Source organism: Loxodonta africana, chromosome 24, assembly GCF_030014295.1.
Source record: "Loxodonta africana isolate mLoxAfr1 chromosome 24, mLoxAfr1.hap2, whole genome shotgun sequence".
In the NCBI taxonomy this organism is placed as follows: Eukaryota; Metazoa; Chordata; class Mammalia; order Proboscidea; family Elephantidae; genus Loxodonta; species Loxodonta africana.
Genome location: NC_087365.1, coordinates 27,682,818 through 27,701,769, shown reverse-complemented (window position 1 = coordinate 27,701,769; position 18,952 = coordinate 27,682,818). Strand labels below are relative to the sequence as shown.

The 18,952-nt window shown below is 45.9% G+C and overlaps 1 pseudogene; it reads right to left on the bottom strand.

Annotated features, from left to right (window-relative positions):
- The window catches only part of LOC100670047 (zinc finger protein 343-like), a 54,602-nt pseudogene extending 48,876 nt beyond the window's left edge, over positions 1-5,726 (bottom strand).
- Positions 5,727-18,952: the final 13,226 nt, after the last annotated feature.

The window sequence follows — 18,952 nt, the reverse complement described above, 5'->3', positions numbered from 1 at the left end:
CTCAATTTTTATTACGTTAATTTCCCACCCTCCAGTACCCAAATGTCTTACCAATAAGTCTAGAGTCATTCACACTTCTTCCTTAGTAGGTTTAATCAGCACACTTGTCATCATAATGGACCAGTGAGACATCTTGTGGAAGGGAAAGACAGCAAGGTCCCTCTGGACTAGATTATGACACATGGCTGCAGAGGTGCTATACCCTGAGGTATGACATTTAAAGAGCACTGCTGGCCTTGCCAGCTGAGGGCAAACTGCTTCTGGTGTCCTCTACAACAGATGAGGAGAGAAAGGCATTAGCCAGATGAACAGCTGCATACCAGGTACCAGAAAATGTATTAATCTGCTCAAGCAATGAAAACTACATCTGGAACAGAGGCTGCAATTGGATTCACCACCTGTTTGTTTTTGATAATCCACTGTCGCTCTCCATGATCCACCTGTGTTTTGCACAGGCCAAACAGGCAAACTGAATAGGGATATGGTGGGAATTACCACCCCTGCATCCTTCAAGTCCTTGATGGCGGCAGTCATCTCTGCAGTCCCTCCAGGAATGCAGGTATTGCTTTTGGTTTATTATTTTCCGAAGTTCTAATGGCTTCCATTTAGCCTTTCCTACCACAACAGCCTTTACTCCACATGTCAGGAATACAATGTGGGGGTTCAGAAACTATGTCTATTCCAATTATGCATTACGGAACCAGGAAAATCACTACAGGATGGATTCAGGGACCCACTGGACCCATTGTAAGATGGACCTAAACTAAGACGCCATTAGTAACGTGACCTCCATATGCACCCAACTTGATTGGTGGGCCACGGTGGCATTTTGGGTCTCCTGGAATTACTGTCAGTTCAGAGCCAGTGTCCAGAAATCCCTGAAAAAATCTGATTATTTCCTTTTTCCCAATGAACAGTCACTCTTGTAAAACGCCACAGATCCCTTTGGAAAAGGCTGGGAGAAAGATCAACAGTATAAATTTTTGGCAGTGGAGTAGTGGGGTCCTTCCTCAAGGGGACTCGGCCTTCTCTTCACTTAAGGAATTATGCATCTGTAAACCAGCTCAAATCTGAGAATTGATTGAGGGACCATGAATCTATTTTGGTGATTCAAGTTAGACTGCTGTTCAATTGACCTGGAATTTTTCCATTTGTACAGGTCAAGTGATTATTTAGTACATTTTTCTTTTATTTCATTTCTAGAGACACCATTTACTAAGTAACCAATGCCATAAGTCCATACAAGTCAAGACGATTCTACTTATGCTTTGACTCTCCTGTCCATTACAGTAACCACACCCACCTTGTTTGTGTTGACTGAATGTCGCTACTTGGTCCGTACCATCACGGGGCCCATCAGCCCCACTGTTTTTAGGTGTCTTCATTCAGTTAAGGCAGTTCCCACTGTCAAATCTGACTTACATAAAAAAGCAATCACAGCAGGCTTCAAGGATATTGGCGTTCCCTTCACAAATTTGTTCCGCACCATTCTGGTAAAAGGTGTGTCCTCTAGTCACTCCAAGTGTGGGTCTGTAGGTTTACTCTGATAAATCCACTCTAACACACCAATTTCCCTAAATCCCCTTTGGATGCCTTCTTCTACGGTATACCAAGGCAGGTCTGGTACTTCAACTTTAGTGTAGACCACCCCATAATCCACACTTCAGCAAACCAACCAAATAAACTATTAGGTCCTTTCCTAACCCCACTGAGCTGAAACACTGGAGAATCTGTGCTTAATAGACCCATATCAATAAGCTTGGACTGATCTAACTTCACATTCCTTGCACCACTATCCCACCCCCTAAATGGCCATTCCCGTACATACTCTCTAAGTTTCTGTTCGTACATATTAGAAAAGTGAAGCAATTCTTCTGGAGTGTAATGTACCTCCTCTTGGGTCACACCTTGTACTTCACCTTTTGGGGTTCACTAGGACTTAAGTCTAGAAGCAAAAATGGGTGGTAGAGATGTGTTCTAAGAACATTCAGCAATGTTTCATAAGGCATCTGCCTCAGGCGATGCCCCAGGGAATGACTGAGATGCCTTCCCAGGGAAAGACTCAGACAATGGCTCTTCTGGGTTAATCTCATCAGATGGGGGTAAAGGCGGTAACAGTATTACTGGGGAGGGTGGCTTATCAGATAAAAATGGAATAATCTCTTCAGATACAGTGAGAGGGCTGGTTTTGTTGGCAGGAGTGATTCAACAGAATTTAGGGGTCAGCGTCCCTAGCTTCCTGATTATCTGCCCATACATCCCCATCTGAAGTTTTAGGATCCCACTTCTTCCCAACGACTCTGAAGCCCTGAGCTTATCTCTTTCACCAATTTGCTAGTGAAAGTAAGATCACCCAACCAGCTTCCTGATACTTCTCATTCTGATAAAACTATAGAAGTATCAAACATGCAATCACCCAGCACCTCACCTCTCACCAATACTTGGTCTAACAGTGGTGATATTTTGCAAATTTCTATTGCCATCTCATGTCATGGATTAGCAGAGTCATCAACATCTTTAAGACCTAAGAACAAACTTAGAAAACTCATCATTACAATTCTGTCTAGAGCCATTCCTGGTGCAAAATGTCTTAGGCTTGGGTCTCCAGAGAAGCAAAATCAATGAAGTGTGTAGAGAGAAAGAGAGAAGATTTACCTCAATCCAATGGTTCATGCAGTTCTAAAAGCTGGCAAGTCCCAAGTTTGTGGGTCTGGTGATTCACTGGTTTGTTTCTCTAGAGAACCCAGCCTAAGACAAATATTTACAGGTGAAACGGTATGCTGTCTGGGATCTGCTCCCAAAAACTCTAGCAAGGAAACAAAAAATGGCGGTTCGGGGGTAGCAAATAAAACAAGAAAAACAGAATGTGGGTAACTGAAGCAGCTCTAAATCCTAATCCCAGCCACGCTGCAGGCATATTAACTTCTGTATTATGCTACTACTTCTGTAAAATGGGAATGTTAATTATGAACTTTCAAATTAGCTGAGGGATTCAAATATCACATTGATTGTTACGTGCAGTGTCCGGCACAGAAAAACTGCCCAATAAATGACATCAACTTATTATTTTTGTTTTCATAGCAGCTGGCACAGTCCTGGGAATCCAGCGGCCAGGATGAAATGCTGTTGGGGAAAGAATGGTAGCAACCTGAATGAGAACACTGCCGTGGGGTAATATTCCCTGTAGAGGCATTTCTCCTTAAAACATGCCTGGTATGTGCGAAAGCAAACAGGACCTCCAAAGCTCAAATGGGATATTGCAGGGCATAAAACGTCAAGAACGCACAAGGAAATTCACCCAATGTTTGGAGCAAATGAGACACTGTAGGAATGTGAAAGGTAAGTGGTACCCACCTAGAAAGGGTCTGCCAGGAGCCAGGGGTCCTCCCTTTCTCTACACAGTCCTCTCTGGACAGGAAGTGATGTGAGGTGGACCTAGGAATGAAACACGCAGTGTGAGCCTAATGACTGTCCCTCTCTGTCCCCAGAAATCTGGCTGGAAATCCCCACGTTTCAAATGTAGAGGCTTCCTCTTCTTTAAAAAACAAACAAACAAAAAGCCTCAGATCCGTCACAGAAAAGAAGAGTGGTCACTTCTGGTACACAAAGCCAAGTGTTTACATCAGAATACAATCTGTCCTGACATCTAGCTGATATTGAGTAGAGAATTCATCTTTTTGTGCCTCAAGGGCGCAAGCTGTATTGTTATTAAAAATAATTAACACTTACTACACGCTTCAAAAAAAAAAAAAAAACCAGCGCCGTTGATACCACACGCTCACTACACACAAAAAACAATTCCAGGCACTACACAAGTTTAGGAAACCCTGGTGGTATAGTGGTTAAGTGCTACAGCTGCTAACCGAAAGGCTGGCAATTCAAATCCACCAAGCACTCCTTGGAAACTCTATGGGGCAATTTCACTCTGTCCTATAGGGTCGCTATGAGTCAGAATTGACTCAGTGGCAACAGGTTGTTTACAAATTGTGCCTCCCAAAAGTCTCTTGAGTTAGGTCTTGTGGTAAACTGAGGCACAGAGAGGTTATATATCCTGCTCAAGGTGACAAAACTAAAGTGCCTAGATTTGAACTCTACCTGTGGAATGCCATTTTTAGCCAGTTGGCCAGAATAATGTTAGTAGTGACTGACCCCTGTGGGGGGTGACAATTCTCAAAGTGTATTCACACGCAGAGTTCAGAGGATATAGTTGAAATAAGCTTTGCGACGTATTAACAAATGCTGGATCTGTTGATGGGTCCATGGGTTTCACTATACTAGCCTACTGAGTAGGTTTAAAATCTATCCTTAGTTAAATATTGAAGTCCTCATACCTGGACCCCACCAGAGATGCTGGAAGTTATCTGGAGAGTCCTCCCTACCTAACGCCCCTACAGCTCCAAACCAGAGGTGGCCTGCTGAGCCCCAATACTCCAGGAAGAAGCAGAGAGAGGAAGGAGTAATCACCCCAGTGGCCATCCGCACTACAATTGGAGATCTTTGTGACAAAGTAGAAGGGGACCCTGCCATCCAACAAATACTAGGACAGCAGGTTCCAGAGAGCAGATCTGCCCCCACTCAGAAAAAACTGCCTAGATGCAAACGCCCGGCAGCGCAGTTCACCACCTGGGCAAGTTTCACTGTAGGTCCAGGCCAAAACCTCCCCAGCTCCTAAAAGCCCCAGGGACTCCAGACCAGATAAACTCTCTCACGACCCCCTAGGGATATTATTCCAATATCAAGCTCACCTCCAATCACCTCTGCACCCCGCCAACAAACCAAGGCAGCAGGCCCTGAGTCATCACCACCCCGGCCCCGCTCTACTACCAACTGGGATGTCTCCAGTCCCTAACAAAAATAAACCTTGACGTACATGATACATCTTGAATTCCCACCATGGCCCGGAAATGCAGGACCAAGTAAGCGCTCCCCACCAAAACACCCCGGGGTTTTATAACCGTAGCTGCGCCCCCACCAACGGGATGTTGGTCTATGTGCCCCTGGCTGACCTTATCCCACAGCCCAAATACCCCGGGGAATGCACCACTGGAGCAGCCCTCTCTATTACGGAATTGCTCGTCCCAGACTAATCCCACCCCCTTCAAAAAAGAAATCCGAAGTTCCAGGTCACTCTCGTCCCATCCAGAACCCGGGGACGGAAGGTTCGCGTAGCGCCCTGCCACTCCAGGTTTCAAGGCTGTGTCTAACCCAACTTCCCAGCCCCAAACGCGCGTCTTCAGCCGCGCCCCCTTCTCCAAAAAAAGAACATCCAGAACCTTTACGCGCTGAACCGCCAGGGCGCAGCGCCCGCCCCACCACCGGATCCACTCCTCTGCCAGCCAAGCTCCACCGCGGGCCCTTACGCTAGGCTCAACCTTTCCCGGTCTTCCTCACCGCGCGGGATAGACACCGTGGGGTCAAGGAGCCACGAGGGCCTCGCTCGGTCCATCCAATCAGCGGCCGCGGAACTGCTCCAGAACCACAGTCCCCAGAATCCTCGCAGCCTGCAGCTCCCATTGGCCGTCACGAGAGCGGCTTTTGAACCCCGCGGTTAACTTACCCGGATGATAGCCATTGTGAGGACAGCCTCGTCGGCCTCTCTCCTTGAAATACCTATTCATCAAACCGGTAGTGGTCCCCGAGGTAAGGCTCCGTCTGGCCCGTCAGCCTCTCTAGGGCGATGCGGCCGCGCGGCAGCAGACGACTTCCGGGCCCCGCCCACCCGCGCCGGGGAGTAAATAAGTGCGCTTCCGGTTGGCATCAATGGCCCGCCCAGCTACGACCGAACTTTTTCTGCCGAAGTTGTCTTAGGCTCTGTAATACACCCCCGACCACCGTGAGGGCCGTATGGGCTTGGCCTCGTGCTGCTCGCGTACCCCTGTGCTCAGGCTCATTTTACTTACGAGGAAACAAAGCAGACTCCCAAAGTTAAGCACTTAACTTCAATTCCCGCGCTTTACTCTGTAATCATTTTCCTCCTGTGGAAGTCCTCAAAGTTAGTAGCAAACGCTCGCCCCTACCTGTGGAGAACGGAAGCCTCACTCACAGGTTGTAGCGTGGCTCTCTGGCCTCTTTTCTAGGACCCTGGTTGAGGACTGGGTAATGCTAGTCTCTTCAACAACACACCAACTGGGGTTCTGCAAAGCGGTTGTACTTTAGTTTAGCTCATGGAAAGGGCGTTCAAATAGTAAGGATAAATAAAAATTCAATTGAATTTTCCCTGTTGTCAAATGGTAAAGATACTTTCTCCCATAGTCTCAGGAGACTACATAATGTATTATTCCATTTATATAACATTCTCAGAGAAACAAAACTACAGTGATGGAGAACAGATCTGTGGTTGCCCGGCAGGGTGGGAAGGTACTGAAAACCCCAATCAACCCCCCCCCCCACCGCCCCGCTTCTTTGTCTTGCTAACCACAAGCTTGTTTTGAGCAACATTTTTCAGGAAGTCAAAACAGGTGGCTTCATCCACTGAACTAGCCCAAGCTACACTTTGAAGCATGCCCAGATTAAAGAGATCAAGTCCTTCAACCCACCCCAAACCCGACTGTCACCGGAAAGAGTATTTCCCAGCCCTTGATTTCATCCGATCCTATTTTATAAGCGAGGGGTCCCACTACATGCACATCCGACGTTAGTCGATTTAATATCCGGACCTCCAAATATGAGCATGGGAGGGCTAAGCACGGAGAGTTCTGGATACCATACACCACCCCCAATGCTACTGTTAACAAAAAGGTCTCCAGCCCCCTTAGACTGTGAGCATGTGGCCTTATGGTCGCTAGACACCAACCACATTGGTCCTTGTCTGTGAAGGCAATAAATTTCCACTTTCTGTTTCCCTTGCAACTGGTGGTGTGGCATCTGTCTTATTTCAACTGGCTAATAGGACAAGACTCCTCGTTCGGTTACAGTATTACTAGAAAGGGATTGCACACGAAAGATTTTTGAGCTGGTGGAACTGTTCTGTATCCTGATTGTAGTCATGGTTAAAACAAATGAAGCTGAACCCCCTGCCTCACATTATATACAAATATCAATTCTTAATGAATCACAGACCTAAATGTATGAGCTAAAACTGTAAAGTTCTTAGAAGAAAGTATAGGGTTAAACCTTTGTGACCTTGATTAGTCAATGAGTTCTTAGATATGACATCAAAATAAGCAACAAAAGAAAAAATAGATAAATTAGGCTTCATCAAATTAAAAACTTTTTGCTTCAAAGGACACCATCCAGAAAGTGAAAAGGCAATCCAAAGAATGTGAGAAGATATTTGAAAATGCTATATCCGATAAGGGACTTGTATCTAGAATATATAAAGCTTGCAATTCAATATTAAAAAGCATATTAAAAAAAAAAGCATATACCCCAATTAAAAAATGGGCAAAGAATTTGATTAGACATTTCTCCAAAGAAAATAAATGACCAATAAGCATATGAAAAGATACTCAAAATCACAATGAGATACCACTTCACGCCCACTAGATTGACTTTATTCAAAAAGATAAACACAAGTGTACGGAACTGTGGTGGTTAAGACTGTGTGCCAACATGGCTGGGCCATGATTCTCAGTGTTTTGGCAGTCGTATAATGTGATCACTTCCCTGTTGAGATTCAATATGTGATCACTCCAGTGATGGGATCTGCTGTGAGTAGCCAATCAGTTTCAAAGGGAGTTTCCTTGGGTGTGTGGCCTGTATGCAAATATAAGTGGATGTTCTGGCAAGGCTCTAGGGCTTCTACTTGTTCTGGATCCTGCAGCTGGCTCCTGTTCATCTGACCTCCAGGTCTTGGAGACTTGAGCTAGCAGCTTACCTGCAGTCTTGCCTGCCAATCTAGGGATTCGTCTGTCTGTGAGCAAGAGCCCTGCCCTCCGACCTGGTGATCTTGGGTTCGCCAGCCCCTGTGGCTAGATGCATCAGGAGAAACCTCTATCCTGATCCATGGACTTGGAACGTTCCAGCCTCTAGAGCCATATGAACCACTTCCTTGATATGAATCCACCGACCCGTCCATCCAGCCATCCATCCTTTACTGGTTTTGCTTCTCTAGAGAACCCAGCCTAAGACAAGAACCCTCATACATTACTGGTGGGAATATAAAATGGTACAGCTACTATGGCAAACATTTTTGCAGTTCCTCAAACAGTTAAGCACAGAGTTATCACATAATCCAGCAATTCTACTCCTAGATATATGCCCAAGGAAATTGAAAACATATTAAATGGGTTGAAGAGTGTCTCCTCAAAATTCATGTCTACCTAGAACTTCAGAATGTGACCTTATTTGGAATCAGGGTCATTGCAGAATATTTAGCTAAGGATCTCAAGAACAAATCATCCTGAATTTAGGGTAGTGCCTAAATCTAATGATTGATGTCATTATAAGAAGGGGAGAAGACATAAACAGGAACACAGAAGAAGTCCATGTTAACACAGAGGCAGAGTTTGGAGTTTCACTGGCACAACGCAAGGAACTTAGAAGCAGAAAGAGTCAAGGAAGTATTCTCCCCTAGAGCCTTCAGAGGAGTATGACCCTGACGACACCTTCATTTCAGACTTTTAGACTCTAAAACTGTGAGAGAATAAATTTCTGTTTTAAACAGACATTGAAACCAGTTCTGCCCAGTTCAGTCATGACCTAGGAACCATCACCAGAACAGACCTGAATTTTTTAAGTTACAGTAAATCGGAGAGATAATCGGAACAGGAAAAATTACAGGTCGAAGCCCTGCTAGAAATATAATCTCTCTCTCAGAGAACAGGTGCAGCTTATGCATTGCATAGCAACCAAATTTCTTGCCCTTGGATTCTGAGCGAAGTCCAAAGCAGTGCTGCCCTCCTGTAAGATGGCAGCACCCCACTCAAATATGGTGGCACCCCGCTCAAAGTTCGCAGCCAACCACGCTGCTTTAAATGTGTGTCGCTCTCCTACAGTCCTGCATATTATCCATCTTCATGCATCAGGGTCCAGAGAGGGCTCACAGCTCCTCTTCCGAATTTCCCATTCCAGCTCTTTGACCGAATCTGCCAAATTATAAAACTCTGGGTCTGTTCAGGTTTCGCTTCGTTGGCCATGACTGAACCAGTTCAAACCAGTCTGAAACCTTGGTTTTAAGCCACCTAGGTACTTTGTTATGGCAGCCCTAGGAAACTGATACACATATGCTCACACAAACCTTTGTACACAAATGTTCACATTAGTACTATTCATGACAGCCAAAAAGTGGAAATGACCCAAATGTCCATCAACTGTTGGATAAACAAAATGTGGTATACCCAAACAATGGAATATTATTCAGCCACAAAAAAGAAAAGTACTAATTCATGCTATGACATGGATAAAAATTGAAACATTATGCTAAATGAAAGAAGGCAGACACCAAAGGCTATGTATTGTATGACTCCAATTATATGAAATATCCAGAATAGGCAAATCCATAGCGACAGGAAACAGATTAGTTGTTGTCAGAGGCTAGAGTGGAGGGAGTGAGGAATGGAAAGAGACTGCTTATAGTTGTAAGTTTTCTTTTTGAGTGAAAAAAATGTTCTGGAATTAGGTAGTGGTAATGGTTGAAACCCTGGTGGTGTAGTGGTTAGGAGCTACAGCTGTTAACCAAAAGGTCAGCAGTTCAAACCCACCAGGCGCTCCTTGGAAACCCTATAGGGCAAGTTCTACTCTGTCCTATAGGGTCGCTATGAGTCGGAATCGACTTGATGGCAACAGGTTTGGTTTGCCTTTTTGGTTTAATGGTTGCACACGGAGTCACTATGAGGTAGAATCTACTCAAAGGCAATGAACAACAACAACAATGGCACAGACAGCAGTGATGGTTCAGTGGCAGTATTCTCACCTTCAATGCCAGAAACCCTGGTTCAATTCCCAACCAATGCTCCTCGAGCGCATCTACTGTTCATCTGTCAGTAAAGGATTGCGCTTTGCTATGATGCTAAACAGGTTTCACTGGAGCTTCCAGGCTAAGATCAGGATGAAGGGCCTGGCAACCTACTTCTAAAAATCAGCAAGGAAAACCCTATGGATCACGATAGCTCGATCCTATTGTGCCTGGGGTCACCATGAGATGGGGGCTGACTCTACAGCAGCTAAAAATGACATTTGCACAACTCAATGAGTATACTAAAAACCACTGAATTTTACACAATAATTATTACGTGTAGACTATGCTGCAATAAAGCTGTTATTTAAAAAATAAGATTAATTAGAAATTCTGGGAAGATGGCGACATAAACAAACCACTGTTCTGACCCTCCCCACAAATACAAGAAGAAGTACAACTAGGAAACTGTGCTTGCCTTTAAGAGACTCTGAATTGGGGAGCAAAGTAAAGCAGTGGGGAACTGCAGACAGGGAAGATTCAACAATGAGTTGCATACAGTAGGAAAATTGCTTCTCCCATCATCCCTGCCCCTTCTCCACCCACACAGGCCACTGGCTGCTGTGAACTGGGGTAATGGCCCTGAAAAAGAGCCTGCTTCTCTATTCACCACAGCCCCCGCCTGTACAAAAAGACAGTACCCTGAGCTTCTGCGTAAACAAGGCAGACCTCCCCAGGGGTCTGTTTGGAGTGTGCCAGCACTTCTCCTATCTAAACATTGTCCACTCAAGCCTATTCAGAATTGCTACAGAAGACCCGTGCAATGGAGTCTGCTCTCATAGTCAGCACTCTACCTGCCTTCCTGTGTACCCCATACCTGAGGCCTCTGACACCAACAGGACAAACCTCCTGGGGAGTCAGTTCTGGTCTGTCTGTTCTCCCAGTCAGTGCTGAGAACTTCTGGCTGAGGCTGCGTGTACAAAGAAGTACAGGCATCTTTAGTGGAGGCCATACCCACAGCCAACATACTTTAGGAGGGGTGCTGATAGCAACAAGGCAGACCTCCCCAGGGGTCCATCTGGAGTGTGCAGCACCTCCCCTACCCAGACATTGTCAGCTACAAGCCTACTGCGAATTGCTACAGAAGGCCCGTGCAGCAAAGTCTGCTCCTGTAGTAAACACTCTTCTTGCCTCCCTGTACATCCCACAGCTCAGGCCTCTGAAACCAACAGAACAGATCTCTCGGGGAGTCAGTTCAGGTCTATCTGCACCGCCCCCCCACCCCCCGCCAGTGCTGAGGACTGTTCACTGAGGCTGTTATGTACTTAGAAGTAGGAATCTTAAGTGGAGGCTACACTTACAGCCAAGATACTACAGGGAGGGCTCTGATAGCAACAAGGCAGAACTCCCTGGAGGTTTGTTTGGAGTATGACAGCCCCTCCTCCACCTGGACACTGTCACCTGCAAGCCTGCTGTGAATTTACTATAGAGAGGCCCTGCAGTGGAGTCTGCTCCCATGGTCAGCACTCTACCTGCCTCCCAGAGTACCCCACAGCTCTATCCTCTGAAGACAATAGGACAGACCTCCCTGGGGGTCAATTTGGGTTAGTCTGCCCCCACTTCCAGTTAGCACTGAAAACTTCTGACTGAGGCTGCTGTGTGTTAGGAAGCAGGAGCCTGGAGTCGAGGCTGCACTCACAACCAACAATATACCAGTGAGGACTCTACAGCAACAAGGCAATCCTCCATAGGGATCTAACCAGAGTGTGACATTCCCTCTACCACCTGGAAATTGTTCATTGCCGGGGTATTGCAAACTGCCACAGAAGGCCCCCACAGTAGAGTCTGCTCCCCTGGCAGCACACTATATGCTTCCCTGTGCACCTCATAGCACAGATCTCTGAAACCAACAGGACTGACCTCTCTGGGTATCATTTTGGATCTGTATGCTTCCCCTGATAGTTGGCGCTGAGGACTGCTAACTAAGCTGCTGTGTGCTAGGAAGCAGCCATCTTGAGTGGAGGCCACACCCACAGCCAACAGACTACGGGACTGGCTCTGAGAGCAACAAGGCAGACTTCCTTGGGGTCTGTTCGAAGTGTGACTAACCCCTCCCCCCAACTAGTAACTGCCGGACTGATATTAACTGCTAGAGAAGGTTCCCTACAGTGGAGTCAGGAGGTGGGTCACCTAAGCGGAAACTACTCCCCCAACAACTAAAGGGCTGCTGGGGCACTGAAACCAGCAAGACAGATCTCTCAAAGGTCCTTCTGGGGAGTGCCAGCCACTCCTCCTCCTGAAACGGTGGAATGTCTGCCTGTGCTTCTCCTGAATGCCAGCTCAGACATAAGCAGCCTCCACAGAGCAGGGAAGGAAACCTCAGGCAAAACTATAGGGCAACACTGTGCCCCAAAGGGGGCTCAATGGATGTAGGTTTTCTGACTGAAAACAAGGTTGCAGAAACAGAGAAGGGAAAGGAGTAATAACTAGAGAGACAGGACTGTACATCCTGGTGGGCAGATTGGTTAGTACATGATATCTCACATGAGTAGTGGTGCCCACTGGCGGACAGGCTGAACACACAATGTTCTCTGGTGTGTTTGGGAGAAATTGAAAGTAGAAAAATGAGTTCTGGAACTTTCGAATCCCCATTAAACCAGGGAGGGAGAAGGAACTATCAAATAGAGAATGAGGAAATGGTAAGCAAAAGCTGAAGGCTCTGCTCACCTAAGAATTTCTTGTAGAAAGTAGTGTGGAAAAAAAACACCAATACTGGAGAAAACTTAGAAAGTTAACACCCTTCAAATTTCCAAATCCCCAACAAAAAAACACAAGACACACAAAGAACAGAGAAGCAATGGCCCATCCAAACGAACATGACAGAGAGTGAAGTAGGAATGACCAAATAATGGAAAAAAAAAAAAAAGGAATATAATACAAAAATATTAAACATAATTGAACAGCTAAGGTGAAACACTGTCTTAAATTTTCTACTGCTGCCACAACAGAAATACCACAGGTGGTCAGCTTCAACAACAGAAGTCCATTCTCTCACAGTCCAGTATGCCAGAAATCTGAATTCAGTACACCAGCTCTAGGGGAAAGAAAGCCCTCTCTCTCCAGTGGCTCTGGAGGAAGGTCCCCACTATCAATCTTCTCCTGGTCCAGGAGCTTCTCAGCACAGGAACCCCAGGTCCAAAGGACATGCTCTGCTCCTAGCACTATCCTCTTGATGATATGAGGTCCCTCAGTCTCTCTGCTCACTTTTTTCTAATCTCAAAAGAGATTGACTTAAGACACAATCTAACCTTATAGATTGAGCCCTGCCTCATTAACATAAGTGCCTCTAATCCGGCTTCATTAACATCATAGAGGCAGGATTTACAACACACAGGAAAATCACATCCAATGACAAAATGGTAGATAATCACACAATACTGGGAATCATGGTCTATCCCAGTTTACACATATTTTGGGGGGATACAATTAAGTCCACAACATTCTACCCTTTGGCCCCCCAAAATTCATCTTCTTGCCATCTGCAAAACACATTCACCCCCTCAGAGCAAAATCTTAAATCAATTCCAAGTCCAAAATCCAAAAATTCCTCTTTGTCATGACTTATGTCCCCCCAAAAATGTGTATATCAATTTGGCTAGGCCATGATTCCCAGTATTGTGTGATTTTCATATATGTTGTAAATCCTACCTCTATGGTGTTAATGAGGGAGGATGGGTAGCAGTTGTGTTAGTGAGGCAGGACTCAATCTACAAGATTAGATTGTGTCTTGAAGCAATCTCCTGACATATAAAAGACAGAAGCAAGCAGAGATACAGGGCGACCTTGTACCACCAAGAAAGCAGTGCCAGGAGCAAAGCACATCCTTTGGACCTGGGGTTCCTGTGCAGTGATGCTCCTAGTGTGGGGGAAGATTGATGAGAAGGCCAACAGAGAGAGAAAGCCTTCCCCTGGAGCTGACATCCTGCATTTGGACTTTTAGCCTACTTTACTGTGAGACAATAAACTTCTCTTTGTTAAAGCCATTCACTTGTGGTATTTCTGTTATAGCAGCACTAGATGAATAACACACTCTTCATCTATGAAATCTAGAATACAAGTTACCTGCTTCCAAAATACAATGGTAGAACAGGCAGGCACAAGCTAAACACTTCCATTATAAATTGGAGAAATTGGAGGGAAAGAAGGGGTTACAGATCACATGACATTAACTCTAAAGGCTTGAAAATAATCCTCTGTTCTGAGGCCATTTAGGCAATGGCCCTGCCCTCCAGGCTCTGGGTGTTGGCCACACACTCTGAATTCTGAATAGAGGCCCCTCAACTCTGGGCTTCAGCTCCGCCTTCCAAGCCCAGTGGAATGGCAACTCTGTTCCCTTGGATTTGGGTGGCCCCATTCTCTGGGTCCATCTGAGTGGCAACCCTACTCCCTCCATCCTGCCAGGCCCCTCCTGCCCCTTGGGCATGCCACCTCCACCCCCTTGGCTTTGACCAGCGGTTCTGGTCCCATCCCACTGGCACTCACGAACAGCAACCCTACACTACAGAACAGGTATTGAAGATCTGACTCTTTGAAACCTAGGATGCTGTGACCCCACTTTTTGAAACTCCAGAGGCCATGGCTTCACCTTTTGGGATCCCAGGGATCCTGACCCTACCCTCTGAGACTGAGGCAGCTCTGCTTCCTGTGTTCCTCATCTCTTCAGCTTCTGCTTCCTGGTTCCCTGGCCTCTAGGCCCCTCAGGCCTCACTGCCCACATCTGCCCTACTGGGGCAAGTGTTCCAAAGCTTTTTAGCTTCACTGATAAGTGCCTGGAGGCACCCCATTCTGCCAGTCAACTTTGGCCAGAAGGCACTCAGCTCTCTTGCTCTGTAGGTCAACAGGCCTAGCTCCACTGGTAAGTGTCTGGAAGTACCCCCACTCCGCCAGGAAGCCTACTGTGCAAAAGCACTCAGCTCTCTTGCTCTGTAGGTCAGCTCCAGCACTATCTTGCACTGGTCTCCTGGTTCTGCTGTGGCTTCTCACCGAGTGCACCATCTCCAGTGTAACAGCTCTCCTCACTTCCTTTTGAGTTCTCACTAGAATTGTTTTTGATGTCCCTAATTCCACCAACAGTCTCCTCTAGGCGATCTAGGCTTTTACTATTAGGAACTTGAAAGCTCGTCCAGCATACCCATTCGGTTTCAAAAGCGCTTCCACATTTTAGGTTATCTGTTAGAGCAGCACCCGCTCCTGGAGAAAAATGTTGAACAAAATTCTAACTCACACATACACACACACGCAAAGACCAGACGTACTGGTCTGACAGACTGGAGAAACCCCAAGATGATGGCCCCTGGACATCCCTATAGCTCAGTAATGAAGTCACTCTTGAGGTCCACCGCAGACAAAGATTTGACAGGCCCATAAAACAAAACAAGACAAAATGGGCACACCAAGCCAGGTGCAAGGACAAGAAGTTAGGAGGTAAAAGGAAAGCTGGTAATGGGAATCCAAGGTCAAGAAGGGGAGAGTGTTGACATGTCATGGGGTTGGCAACCGATGTCACAAAACAATATGTGTACTGTTTAATGAGAAACTCGTTTGCTCTGTAAATCTTCATCTAAAGTACCATAAAAAAAAAAAAAAAGACAATTCTAAAACTGAAGGTGAATAATGGAGGGTTCTGAATTCAAGGTCAAAGTTCAAAGAAAGGGCAGAGCTTTTGAGGGGATAATTAAATGAAAATGCTAAAGAGAAGTGGGGCTCAGACTTTTTGGAGTGGGGGGTCAAATGGTGAGGCCAGCAAGGATGCCCAAAGCAACTTAAGTGTGAGTTTCCTGATTCTCTACAGTACTTCCAGTACTACAGTACTTGGGGAATCTGGGTTTGGTTCCCTAATCACTAGGACTTGTCTGGACTCTACAGGCATTTGAGTTTGAGACCCTTGACCTAAAGTCAGAAATAAGCCATCAGCTCCTAACACAAAAACTATGCTTATGCTCCCTGGGCAACCAAGCCAAAGTCCGGGGTAGCAGAGCATCTGTACTGCCCTTTCTTCAACTCTCCCCCTCCTTTCCTCCTTCCTCTGTGGGAGACCTCAGCACACCTCACTTCTGCTTCCTTCTGGGATGGAGTGGTGGAGATCTGATTCCAGCAGGCTTTGAGAGGCAGCGGAGTAATCAAGCAGTAGTCTGGGGAAGCCCCTTGCCAGGTCTGAAAAGATGACCCCTTTGCCCCTTCCCTCTGCTAGGCTAGGACTGACAGTCCATTCCCTGGGCATGGCTGAGGTTGCTACAGGTTATGGGGGATTTCAGTAAGAAAAGTCTGCAGCATTTTCTCTTTATTTCCATCCTATTTTCCCAAGGAAGGTGCTGGTTTTCTCGATGGCATTTCTTCCTCAAAGCACGGAAGCCGTCTTGGGTTATCTGGAATTCTCCCTCCTCAACCCCCTAGAGATTACATATCCATATATGCTTTCCCTGTGGCTTCCAGTTCTGATCATAAACAGAGTGTTGGTGTTGTAGGGGGAGCTCTGACAAAGGGACACTAGGGCAAATGTGGCAAAGGGTGGGGGCCCACATTCCCAGGCGCTCCCACCCTTCTTCCCCACCTGAGTGAACTCAAAATCCTCTGGAAAACTGACTTCAGGGCAAGGGAGAGTGGGTGGTTAAAAGGACCCTGGAGCTAGTGCTGGGAACTGAACATTAGGGTATAGCGATACTTCAATGGGCAGAGAAAGATTCAGCTGACCTGAATAGAAACTATAAAGTACGAAGGAAAACCAGGGAAGGAAGCTTTCACAGAAGCCAACGGAATGTAATCAGTTAAGAGTAGAGGTAATTCAGCACCTGGACTCCCATCAGATCCTCCGACAAAAGTATCTAGGTCTTATTTTTTGTGAAGGGTTGAAGTCATTCAAGAAATTGCGATTGTGAATTTGAATTCCATGTAACTTTCAGGACAGATGAGTAACACGGCCTGAGTTATGATTTATTAAAGAAAAATTTTACCACAACAAAAGGACAACAAGGCATGGGAAAAAATTGGTGTGTGAAAAGAAAACAAGCTTTCTAATTTTCTATTCCATTTAGTTATAGAATTTGGGAACACTTGCCTAGTTAGTTACTACTAACACCTTCACCCTTAGAGTGAGATAGAACCCCCACAGTGCTGTATTCTCTACCTGGCTTCTTCCCCTAGTGTTGTATTGCAAAATCATATTCTTTGCTGGGCTTCCCCTCCTCAGTTTTGCATTTGAATCCTGCTTTTGCTGGGAGGTTATATGTAAACCCCATTGCACCCACGTAGTATGATTAAGACTGCTGCTGATGTAACTTGTATGAACTCCCTACTTGTAAACCCCTTTAAAAGTAACCTGCCTGCCTGCCCTTGGTGAGCAGTCTTTTAGCAGCAACAGCTCCAACTGTACAACAAAATAAAGGTATCTTCTTGTTCTCCCACCTCGGTCTCTCGTTTATTGGCCAATACAAGTCACGCCGAGTAAGAATCTGGGGCTTCCACCTGGTCCCGAGAGCACAGGCAGTCAGGAGATTTCTCCTGAAACCCCCTCGGAGGTGGGGGTCAAGTAATGATTTGTAGGCAAAACTTTGTCCTCTTAAGTCAGCTGAGGGACACTGGAATAAAATCCCACCCACAGACCCTGCCCACACAGCTCTTCTCCCTGACTGTGTCTTCTGAAGCAACAGGAAGTATAACCTAGCCCTAAAGCACTTCAATTCTCCCTGCCCACATAAAGCTTCCCCTCCCTGCAAAAACAAAAAAAAAGTTGTTCTCTGATCCACAATGAAGTGTACCACTTCCCCAAATCTTAACCATTCTCCCCAAACACACAGTGCTTCTATTGTGTCTTCTAGTGTGTGAGGAGTGATTTACACTTAGAACAGTGGCCACTGTCATAGAGTAACCATCTGAACTCTGCTTAATATAAAATTGACAGATCTACTGAAAGAAAAGAGACTGCTCACGCTGGGAACAGACTGAACTCCAAGTGGTAGAATCCAGTAATTGAAAATGGCAACTCAGCAGTGACAGTCTATAGGGGGGAAAACAATGGATATGAAACACATTATTTGATTGGCATTTACAAACTTAGATCACTGAAAAACATTACTTGATTGGTAATTACAGGCATAGATCATTGAAAGACACTACTTGATTGGTAGTAGATCAGTTTAAGGCAGGACTTCCTAGGGCGGGAACTTGTGAAGCAGGGATTCCTGTGGCAAGCTCTGTAAGGCAAGTGGCTTAAAAGGGTATACGTTTCTTTCTTAGATTGATTACAGTGTGGCAATTACTCAGGTATGTGACAGGGAAAGGTCGAAGTGTAATTACATCACTACGGGACATTCCTCTCTTAGAAATGGTACTGAAGATGACTGCCTCTAGGGTGAAAATGGAACCAGAAAACAAATCACACCTGTCAGGGAATGAATTATGTCCCCCCAAAAACGTGTGCATCAACTTGGTTAGGCCATGATTCCCAGTATTCTATGGTTGTCCTCCATTTTGTGACTGTAATTTTACGTTAAAAAGCATTAGGGTGGGATTGTAACACCCTTACCAGGTCACAGCCCTGATCCAATGTAAAGGGAGTTTCCCTAGTGTGTGGCCTGCACCACCTTTTCTCTCTTAAGAGATAAAAAAGAAAGGGCAGCAAGCAGAGAGTTGGGGCCCTCTTACCACCAAGAAAGCAGTGCCGGGAGCAGAGCGCATCCTTGGACCTGAGGTTCCAGCGCTGAGATGCTCCCAGACCAAGGGAAGACTGAGGCATCATAATGACTTTCCTCCAGAGCTGACAGCAGCTGTTACAGCAGCACTAGATGACTAAGACAGGATCCAATCCTCAAACTGGCCATTTCAGATCTTACCAGGTAGGAACTTTTGTTTAATTCCCTTACATAAACACACGAACTGCAAATATAAGACTTCTTATCTGAGTGTGTCTTCTGATGTCTGATGAGGCTGACTTCTACTAAAACCCTGGCCACGCTCACTGCAAAAACAGGGCTTCTCTCCTGTGTCAGTCCACTGATGTCTGATGAAGAGGCTTTGCTTATAGCTAAAGCCTCACCCACACTCCAGGCACATGTAATGTTT